The sequence below is a fragment of the Oculina patagonica genome, chromosome 6, assembly GCF_052425735.1.
Source record: "Oculina patagonica isolate OP01 chromosome 6, crgOcupat, whole genome shotgun sequence".
Taxonomy (NCBI): Eukaryota; Metazoa; Cnidaria; class Anthozoa; order Scleractinia; family Oculinidae; genus Oculina; species Oculina patagonica.
The window spans coordinates 23,824,767-23,834,155 of record NC_135763.1 but is presented as its reverse complement, the minus strand read 5'-3'; the positions used below and the strand labels follow the sequence as shown (position 1 = coordinate 23,834,155).

Here is a 9,389-nt window from a genome sequence, read left to right as displayed (position 1 = left end):
CGTAGAATCAATAAACGCAAGAACATTTACCGTACCGTACAGGTATATATTTACTGCTAAAATGAACATTTTTTTTGAAAGTAGCTGAACTTTCAACAATTTGCTACTGTTACAGTTTCTGTTATTGTTAGTTATCTTAATATTTATTAAAGTTTTGTTTTAAACATTTGGCTGTTTAGAACTCGAAAAATTAAATAAGCGCCCTGTCTTTGAATAAGCGCCCCCCGTGAGGTGCCAAAAGTAAATAAGCGCCCCGGGCGCTAAATCGAATGATTACGGTACTACTTGAAGGACCATAGTCAGCCACAACTTTGTTTTTGTTTACATACAGGAGTTTCGGAATTGCATGTACATTTATATTTTACGTGGAGCATGACTCAATGAAAGATATCACTCTGAAACTGCCCAGATAATTAAAAAGACTTCAAGCAACACAAAATACAGTCTGTAATACAATAAGAAATATCGCTTCCCCATACAGTTTTCATAATTTGATTGCATCGAAAACGGCAGAGGCTGACTAGGGCCCTTTAAAGTCTATTTATAAACAGAAATGTTTAAGAATCTATTTAGAGACAGTAAACATGTGAATGCACACAAAATATCATGCAATGCTACAGTTGTAGCAGCTAGAATTTGAACAGCTACAATGTGTTTTTTTAAATAATGTAACCAAAATACATGTACATGCACACAGTATTGTATGTAATCTTCTTGTGCTTTCATGTAAGAACCTTCTGCCTACATCCATAGCTAAATAGACTCTGAATATTAAAATTAAATTTTGTATTCACATACACTACTTGCATTTAATAATACAAAATTCTAGAAAACTGTTGAATGGTAAAAAAAAAAACATTTACCATATTAAGACGGCTTTGGACCCTTTGCTCCTTTGAGAGATTTTGACTGCATTTCTTGAGTTAATGCCTCTACTTTGTATGAAAATTGTCACCCATGATAGCAGCTACAAAATAATAATAATCCAACAATATTCAGTACTATACAAAAGATGTTCATGTATGAGTGTTTGTAATAAACTATTCCAAACAAAAATTGGAAGGAGAAAGACTTAGGAAGAAGGTTACGGTAAAAGTACATGTACAGTTTTACACATACATGTACAATCTGCACTTTTTTGCACAACATTTATGTCAAAAATTAAATAGCAGGTGAGGGTTATCTCAAAGACATCTGTGGTTGGAGTTCTCAAGAGCTTACTCAATGTTCACAAAACTTTTAGGATGTCACCGAATAAACACCACAAACTGTTGTTTCAGATTTCAAATTTATCAGTGTGTTCAGCAATCATGCATACTCAACAAAGGCAATTAAAATTATACTGGTTAAATTAAAATTTTTAAACCAAACAATTAGACTATGTAATGCAACTACATTTTTGAATACTTCAAACCAAACAATTGATAATGTACATTTATATTTTGTGAGTAAGAAGAAAGAATGAGGGTTTACCTGTTATGGTGCCAACTGGCATTTCCTTCGTCGGTTCTTTGTACACCAGCTGAAATTTGCTGGTTGAAAATCTTGTTTTCAGGTTCCTTGAATCTAGCAGAATAAATATATTAACTGTTTAAGTATATTGATTTGTGTACCTGCCCAGACAAAAAAGCAATAGTCTTTGTATTGCAAAAGGAATACCGGTAAATGAGCTTTCAGGATTATTTATTTATTTTCTCTCCTCTGAAAAGCGTCAGTATTCAATTTGTGGTTCCAGCAAATACCCTCCCCTCTAAGGGATTCTTGATATGACCCCCCTCCCATAACCTATGTTGCAGCCGAATTAAACCCTGGTACAGTCCATCTGCGAAACGCAGCCAAAAAGCTTGCTCCGATATCCCCCAGGTTTGCAAGGATCTGTGTACGGTATTCACTTCTGATTGGCTAGTTTCATATTACTTTCAAACATGCTTTTTCATTGGACAAAATCAAACTCAAAACTGGTCACGCAAGACTTTCTAAGCAAAAAATAAATTTATTTCGAAAGACGGGATGAAAACAGTTCAATGTACTCGCCTAAATCAAGAGTCTGAGATGGACAACTTTTTTATACAGTAATGAGTAGACAGTATTAAAAGACGTTATTGTAAGGCTCTGCATTTGAATAAAAAAAATAAGTACAGGCCTTTGAAATTTAGCTGGAGAATTCTCTGATCTGCGATGCCTATGAACACCTTGCCCTCCTGAAAGTTTCATTGCTGTAATCCATTACCCGCTGATAGATTTACATGTACGAAATGGAGGATAAATGTAAAACCAAGCAAACACATTGTGTCTACAATAGAGGTATAAAATGCAATAAATGGTTGATGTTATAAAAATATTTTGAGTTAATTCTATTTCATCTTCTGACTGAGGTGGCAAACAGGTAGCTCAGTTTTGATTTCTGAAGGATGGTACATTTGCACATGAAAATAACCAAAAAACAAAGATAAAACTGTCAAGGAGTAGGCATAGATCCCTGCTAGCTTTCAGACAGTCTTTCAAAGATGGTACTAAACACTTGAAAAAGTAGGCTTCTTTGCAAAGTAATAGATCCCAGTGACCGATTCCCTCTATGACGCACGCCTGCAGGGAATCACAGTAGAAGTATCCATCGTTGCTATAAAGTCTTGCACGTGTTTCGATGAATACAGGTACCATGATTCCCTGCAGGAGTGTGCCATAGAGGGAATTGGGCATTGTCATGATTGCTGTTCATTATATTTGTGTTAGCAGGCCTGGTTTGGGTGAGAAACTCTCCATTCATTGCATTAGCAGGTAGGTTGTTATTATTGATAAAAATGCCCAGTAGATTGTTTAAACTATATTTGTTTTGTATTTTCTAATGCACCATCCTTTAATTTAATTCTTAACTGTTTGTCATCTTAGTCTAAAGATGAAATAGAGTTATATTGGAATATTACACCGAAGATACATTTTTATCTATATTTGCTATACTGATAAGCTATATAAAGCGAAAAGCAAACAAGGTTTCTGCTTCATAATACCTGACTTTTGCAATCACGTGTCTGAATGATTACAGACCTACAGTCTAAACTCAAGTTTATATTTACCAGGATAAATTACAACCAATTAGCAAAGTTAAAAGCTCTATTTCAGAGGAATATTAGAACGTTTGGTAGGTAAATTGATCCTCGCTGCCTTACTTACAATTTTATGCCTCGATAACAGCTTATACCAGCCTGTCAGTGAAAGATGGGCTCTTGTTCGTGGATGCTCTGCTGTGGCGGTTGGTCTGTTCGCGCTGGAATTAGAGATCGCGAAGCTCGTCGGATTACCGTTTTCATCCCTCAAGTTCAAAGTCCCGTTTACTCTTCTATTGCCTGTTTGGTTTGATGTTTTTCTAGCCATAATTTTAAGGATGAACTAGCAAAAAGCAACGAACTGCTGGATAAACTGGCGCTCCGATCGAAGTTTGAATGGGTTAATACTCACCACGTGACAGCCATTGACATTTTCATTGGCTTAAACAGCATAATGACGTTGCAATATGGTAGAACCTGGTGACGAACTGGTACATCTCGTGTTCTATAAGTGAAGTAGTCAATTATCGTGAAGCCGTACCACTGACACGATTTTTGCCGGGAAGACTTGGGAGGCGGGAATTTTTAACGCAAATAATTATTTCGGCATCCAGCGAAACAAATCAGAATAAACGTGAATCTTTTTGGAGAAAGAATACACCCGATGAAAGGGCGAGGATGTAAGACGAAAGAAGAAAACGAAAAGAGAGGCTAGGACTTCGAAAAAAGAAGAAAAGAAAAACACTTGATGACGATCAAGCGACGACCACGGAAGATTTGACAGAAAAAATCGGATGATTGCTCTATCTTGTGAGAAAGTACTACGCAAAATGGCTAACTTAACATCGTCATGAACAGGCAAGTGTTATAGAAATCATCTAAATGTTTCTTATGACGCCTTTTTGTACAATCTCTACAGAATTGCGCACCGGTTGCAAAGGTTAACAACAATTGGCTCATGATTGACTTATCACTGGCTATTTCAGGGCCGTACCTAAGATTTTAAGAGGCCGTACCCCCTCCCTAGTGCCTCCCCTCTAGGTACTGCCCTGTATTTTGAAAAAAAAAATCGACCTACAGTCAAAACCAGCTTAAGCTTATGGGCCTGTTTACATGAAGGGTGGGTGCCCAGGCTAACATCGATACCTGGTTATTTAACTGAGCTACACTTCATGCATTTCTTAAAATACATTGAAGTGTTTACATGATAAGTGGGAAACCTGCCTTGCCAAGGCACTTGGTCTACTCGCCCGGGGCACCCTTCTAGGTGGGATATTGTTTTGCCATGCAAACGGTTATGCACGGGCTATCCTGGCTTGCCAAGAAAAGTCTTCACACACTTCCTTAAATTAAATTTGAAGTTAATGGCATAAATAAAACTAATTTGATCTAATTTGATCAAAATTTAAAAGCACTGTTTGGGTCCAATATTGGACCCAAACAGTGCTTTTAAATTTTGATCAAATTAGATCAAATTAGTTTTATTTGCTAAGTGGAAATAGTTTCTTTGAGCAACAGCTTTTTTCATTGGAAAAATTATTCTTATCCACAAAACAACAAATTTAATTTCAATTTGGTGACTTAAGACTGTTGAATTACGATAACTGAAGATTCCCCTAAAAAGGGAGGCTGTAAATTTCTTAGAGCTTGTACATCAAAGTAAAAACAGGTTTGAAGATGGCCTTAATCTTCATTAAAAAGTCATCTTTTACATCAATCATTTGGAGCTACAGCTGTACATGGTTATCCCATGCATGTGACTGGGCACATTTCAATTACCCTGTCTCAACTTGGGTAAAAGGGCTGTGAATTCTGCATGTTAAGGCATCTATGTTCATCCCTTCTTAGCCCGGGCACCCTCCCTCCATGTAAAGAGGCCATAAGACTTAATGCAGGAGTCAATTTAACCCCCACCCCCCTCTCTCACCCGATGACAAGGTGGGGATTTGTTAGAACCTGAAAACTTTTTGTTAAATAGTTTGGCTTTTGAGGCATCTCCCCCCTGAGAATTTCCAATGGCTATGGATATTTTCTTGAACTGCACAATTTAAGGACGTTCACACTAATTGTTTATGCAAATCCTTACTGCGCACGTAATTCATGTCACATGCCACGTCATGCATCAAGCGAAATCGGTGACCCCAACTTTTTTTGCATTTCGGACACAAGTAACCCATTATCTGACTGCAGTGAAATTTTCAAAAAAAAATATATGTGGAGTAGAACATTTTGGCACGAAGTTGAACGTCCTTAAGATCTCAGGCTACTGGGAAGCCCCATATGGTGGGAGCATTTGAGGACTTTGGTAGGCAGACAGCTTCCCCTTGGACTGGGGAATTTGTTGATAATTGTGGACAAGATTGTAGCCCGTAAAGAAGCTCCTTGAATTGGGTTTGTGAAAGTAAAATATATATAGGTTAGCAAAACTAACTCACCATATTTCTCTTAATGTCATCAGTGTCATGGGGCCTGATTGCATGAGCCGGGCTGGCTCAGTTTGCTGAGATGCCTTTCAGCCCGGTTTTAGCACGAATGATCAGAGCACAAATGATCTTGATCATGTATTTCTGGCAATTTGGTGGTTAATTTTTTGCACTTATGTGGATGGGTTACTTTACCTCTACATCCTATTTAGAAGGAGGAGCATTGATTTTTTTGTCGGATATTGTGCTCGGAAGAGAAATTTAATGCTGGCCCTTTAGTCAGGCTGGCCCAGTGAATGCGCTTACATGGAAAATTTTCAGCCCGGCTAGCCGGAATCCCTGCATCACAATACCGGGATCTCGGCTAACCGGGCTGGCCCGGTTGTCATGTAATTGCAAAGTTGATTTTTGTTGCGTTGAACAGACGTGCCGAGATCTTGGCAAACCGAGGCAGCCCCGCTAACCGGGCCAGTCTGGCTCATGTAATCAGGCCCATAGTCTTTTAGTGAGGCAAGGCAATGATAAGAATCCAACAGGCGTGCCGAGATCTCGGCAAACTGATTCAGCCCGGCTGACCAGGCCAGCCCGGCTCATGTAATCCCAATCCCATAGTCTTTTAGTGAGAAATTTAATGCTGGCCCGTTTAGCCGGGCTAACCCAGTGAATGCGATTACATGGAAAATTTTCAGCCCGGCTAGCCGGAATCCCGGCATTGCGATACCGGGATCTGGGCTAACTGGGCTGGCCCGGTTGTCATGTAATCGCAAAGTTGATTTTTGTTGCTCTTGACAGGCGTGCCGAGATCTCGGCAAACCGATTCAGCCCGGCTGACCAGGCCAGCCCGGCTCATGTAATCCCAATCTTATAGTCTGGTCCGTTTAGTCGGACTGGCCCAGTGAACGCGATTACATGGTAAATTTTTAGCCTGGCTAGCCAGGATCACGATACCGGGATCTCGACTAACTGGGCTGGCCCGGTTGTCATGTAATCGCGAAGTTGATTTTTGTTGTGTTGAACAGACGTGCCGAGATCTTGGCAAACCGAGGCAGCCCCGCTAACCGGGCCAGTCTGGCTCATGTAATCAGGCCCATAGTCTTTTAGTGAGGCAAGGCAATGATAAGAATCCAATTTCTTTTCCTTTAATTTTTGTCTTGCAGTAGATGATAACTTGTCTAGCAGTGGTCAATACTGTTCAAATATGTTGAATTTAATATATGGTTCATTAGACAAAATCCATTACCAGATAACATGCCAAATAAGTTTATCATTACCAGTCCTTTGCATTTTTGGCTAGGTTTTCAAAATGAACAGAAATCTTTTCAGTTGTTTTTGTATTTGTCTAGCAGTTCATGCTTGACATTAAATAAACAAGAGATCTAAAAAACTTTAACTTGATATCAAGTGTCTTATTGCTATTTTATTCAGCCTTGGATTTTATTCAGCTTTTCAGTCTGTGGTTCATTAGACACAATCCATTACCAGATATAGAAAACATGCCAAGTAAGGTTATCATTACCATGGACAGTCCTTTGCATTTTGGCCATGTTTTCAAAATTGACGTAAATATTTTTAGTTGTTTTGTGTATTTTGTCAAGTCCTGCAGGCTTGCCATAAAATAAACAAAAGACCTGAAAAACTTGATATGTTAACTGTTTAATTGCTTTTTTATTCAGCCTTGGCAAAAGATGTGTCACACTTGGTGAAGGAAAATGAACAGGCACAAAGTATCCAGCTCAGCCATAATAAAGATGCTGGGGTTTCTGCTGACAAATCGCTGACGGATATAAACAGAAGACACCTCAGTCATGTCAAAGATCCCAGGAGTTCTAATGACCAACCACTGCTACTGGGATGTGGGGTCTTTGGCCAATGCTACAATATGTTTTATAGCCAGGCATGTTAGTTGCTGTTAAACAATTCAACAAATACCTTCTGTCGTCAAAGTTTTGAAAGTCACTAAAGAAGCATCACTCTTAAAACAGTTAGACAACCCCCGTTTCACCCCTGGTTACATCAGTAAACAATGACTCCTTTTTTCACAGGTTAATGATAGAACCGAATCCCAGCAGATAAAAGATGATTCTCTTAGTGGATGCTTTAATAAATTAAGACAATTTCAATAGAATTCCATTAAAGGAAAGACCAGTCATCTTTGTTACATACAGTTGAACCCCAGTAACTCGAACTCTGAAGGGAAACGAAAAACAGTTCGAGCTAGCGGGGTTTTCGAATTAACCGAGTAAAAATGACTGAAAAGTGGGTTCAAGGGAAATAGAAGCTAGTTCGAGTTAGCGGGGTTGTTTGAGTTATCCGAGTTCGAGTTACCGGGCTTCTACTGTAGTTTCCACTATTGGGTTTTCAAAATGTGGTCATTTTTAGTAAGCCCACTGTCAAGATGTGGTCGTCTTTAGTCAGTCAGTGAAAACTACAGTAGAATCCCGGTAACTCGAACTCGGATAACTCGAACAACCCCGCTAACTCGAACTAGCTTCTATTTCCCTTGGACGCACTTTTCAGTCATTTTTTTCTCGGTTAATTCGAAAACCCCGCTAACTCGAACTGTTTTTCATTTCCCTTCAGAGTTCGAGTTACCGGGGTTCAACTGTATATAACAAATGTAAATACCAATCATGATTGACAATAAATAAGCAAGCAATTATTTTATTATTTTCTTGAAACCCTTTTTGTTATAGACATAACCTTCACATAGAAAAAAAAAACAGTTGAGGATTTACTGATGTAACCATGTTTTTTAGCCCAAAGGTGACAACGAAGAATTTATTATTTTTTCTTGAAATGATTATTGAACAATTTGAATGTTATTGTTGGTATTCAGCTTTCCACTTTCTTCATGAGTATCATAAATGACTGTAATGGAAACTTTTTGAAATCCCTTACTCAACTTTCAAGCAGTGGTTACTTTATAGAGGTGAAATATAAAATGAGCTGACTGTTGGGCCTTTGTCCAGCAGTTTTTTGTTGTCCTGTTTGAATTTAGGCAGAGGCACCTGGCATTATCAGGAACAGATCTTTTTGCGTTCGACGAAGGAGAACGCATTCCTAATTTCAAGTGGTGTCCTGTACACATACTGGGTGTCCTGTGTATACCAGGGGGGACTTTTGGAGCTAGCATAAATGCCTCGCTTTCAAGTTATCGACGCCCATTTAATGGGCATACACACTTGGACTTACCGCACATGACATCACACTTATCAACGCTTATAACTTGCCCTCAAGTCGGTCCGATAAGACCCAAAAAAACAAGGGAGAGTAGGGTGGTGGGGATGGCCGGGTGGTGGGGAGAGACACCCAACGATCAATTTTCTGTCTAAATAGTGAAAATGGCAGTAAACAGACACCCATCGAAGCTCCTGTCGATGGCCACCCATGAGACAAAAAAAGTATTCAAAACTATAACTGCCTGCTTACAGAAATGATTTTCAAAAACTAAGATTTCAAAAACCCGTATGGTTATACCATTGCAGCCATAACTAGAGATGCATGACCACCTCTTATAGGGTTCGCTTGGAGAGCTTCCACTGTAGTATTAGCCTGCGTAGCAGGCGTCTGTGTAGTTTTTAGCGCTTTTAAAAGAGTGCGCGATCACGAGTCGCGCCTTTCGCGTTTCTCCCATACGCGCGCTAGAAACTATACGGCGCCTGCTACTCAGGCTACTGTAGTATACTATATATAGGTTTCCTCCGCAAGTGGGATATGTGCCAGAACATAAGGGAGTTAGGTCGTCATGTTTTCATGGTAGGGAGATGATGATTTCAAGCCTATAGGCGGATCCTTGTTGATGGTCGAAGTCTGATCTACACGTGAAAAATCATTGAAAATTTTATAGTAAGCTTGGGGAATAGCCTGCGAATACAGCCGTCACTCATCGCTCCCGCTACTTCGCTTTTCGCATGTGAAAACA

General features: G+C 39.3%; 1 pseudogene; it reads left to right on the top strand.

Moving 5' to 3' along the window:
- The first annotated feature begins 2,255 nt into the window (after positions 1-2,255).
- Positions 2,256-8,992, top strand: LOC144657955 (uncharacterized; annotated as a pseudogene).
- Positions 8,993-9,389: the final 397 nt, after the last annotated feature.